The 1989-nt window shown below is 38.0% G+C and overlaps 1 non-coding gene across 1 annotated transcript; it reads right to left on the bottom strand.

Moving 5' to 3' along the window:
- Positions 1-974: 974 nt before the first annotated feature.
- LOC148577506 (small nucleolar RNA R71) lies at positions 975-1078 on the bottom strand. The gene has a single exon (XR_015903643.1). It is a non-coding gene; the product is annotated as a small nucleolar RNA R71 (small nucleolar RNA).
- Between the last annotated feature and the right edge of the window lie 911 nt (positions 1079-1989).

The following is a 1989-nucleotide window of genomic DNA, read 5'->3' as shown; positions in this document are numbered from 1 at the left end:
AGTTTTTTATTTCAATCATATCTTTTTCAAAACCACCTAACTACTTTTCCCTCTCCAATTTTCGAAAATCATTAACCACTTTTTTTAAAAAAATCTTTGTAATTAATTAATTTATTTAGTTTTCAAATTTTATTTTATTTCTTCTCTTAATTTTCGAATACTAATCAATAATTAAAATAAAAACAAAAATCTTTTTCCTTTTATTTTAATTTAAAATTTGAATTCTCTGTCTCTCTTTCATCTCTCTCTATTTATTTATTTATTCACTAATACTTCTTTTCTTCTTATAATTCGAACCCTCTCTCCCTCTCTGTGTTCGAATTCTTCATCATCTCTCTTCTTCATTCTACTCTTCTATTCTTCTACTCACATAAAGGAATCTCTATACTGTGACATAGAGGATTCCTATTCTTTTCTGTTCTCTTCTTTTTCATACGAGCAGGAGCAAGGATAAGAACATTCTTGTTGAAGCTGATCCGGAACCTGAAAGGACTCTAAAGAGGAAGCTAAGAGAAGCTAAGGCACAACACTCTGGAGAGGACCTGACAGAATTTTTCGAAAAAGAAGAAGAAATGGCCGAACCCAACAACAATGGTGGAGATGCAAGGAAGATGCTTGGTGACTTTATTGCACCCTCTTCTGACTTCTATGGAAGGAACACCTCAATTCTTGCAATTAGAGCAAAAAACTTTGAGCTTAAGCCTCAATTAGTTTCTCTAATGCAGCAAAATTGCAAGTTTCATGGACTTACATTGGAAGATCCTCATCAATTTTTAGCTGAATTCTTGCAAATCTGTGACACTATTAAGACCAATGGGGTTAATCGTGAGGTTTGCAGACTTATGCTTTTTCCCTTTGCTGTAAGAGACAAAGCTAGGACATGGTTGGACTCATAACCTAAAGATAGCCTGAACTCTTGGGAAAAGTTGGTCAATGCTTTCTTGGCCAAATTCTTTCCACCTCAAAAATTGAGCAAGCTTAGAGTGGAAGTCCAAACCTTCAGACAGAAGGAAGGTGAATCCCTCTATGAAGCTTGGGAAAGATACAAGAAATTGATCAGAAGGTGTCCTTCTGACATGTTTTCAGAATGGAGCATCATATGTATATTATATGATGGTCTATCTGAATTGTCCAAGATGTCATTGGACCACTCTATTGGAGGATCTCTTCATCTGAAGAAGACGCCTGTAGAAGCCCAGGAACTCATTGAAATGGTTATAAATAACCAGTTCATGTACACTTCTGAAAGGAATCCTGTGAATAATGGGACAACTCGGAAGAAAAGAGTTCTTGAGATTGATACTCTGAATGCCATATTGGCTCAGAACAAAATATTGACTCAGCAAGTCAGTATGATTTTTCAAAGTCTGACTGGAATGCAAGTTTCTTCCTGCAGTACTAAAGAAGCTTCCTCTGAAGAAGAAGCCTATGATCCTGAGAATCCTACAATGGAAGTGGTGAATTACATGGGAGAATCCTATGGAAACACCTATAATCCTTCATGGAAGAATCATCCTAAGCTCTCATGGAAGGATCAGTAGAAGCCTAATCAAGGCTTCAATAATAATAATGGTGGAAGAAACAGGTTTGGCAATAGCAAACCTTTTCCATCATCTTCTCAGCAACAGACAGAGAATTCTAAGCAGAGCCACTCTGACTTAGCAACTGTAGTCTCTTATCTATCTAAGACCACTCTCAGCTTCATGACTGAAGCAAGGTCCTCCGTTAGAAATTTGGAGGCACAAGTGAGTCAGCTGAGTAAGAAAGTTATTGAACTCCCTCCCAGTACTCTCCCAAGCAATACAAATGAGAATCCAAAGAGAGAGTGCAAGGCCATCTACACGTCCAACATGGCCGAACCTGTAGAAGAGGGAAAGGCAGTGATTTCCAGTGAGGAAGACCTCAATGGACATCCACTGGCCCCCAAGGAGTTCCCTAATGAGGAACCAAAGGAATCTGAGGCTCATATAGAGACCATAGAGATTCCAC

Source organism: Arachis ipaensis, chromosome B1, assembly GCF_059453495.1.
Source record: "Arachis ipaensis isolate K30076 ecotype BB chromosome B1, ASM5945349v1, whole genome shotgun sequence".
Lineage (NCBI taxonomy): Eukaryota > Viridiplantae > Streptophyta > Magnoliopsida > Fabales > Fabaceae > Arachis > Arachis ipaensis.
The sequence above is the reverse complement of the archived record's forward strand: the minus strand, read 5'-3'. Positions and strand labels throughout refer to the sequence as shown.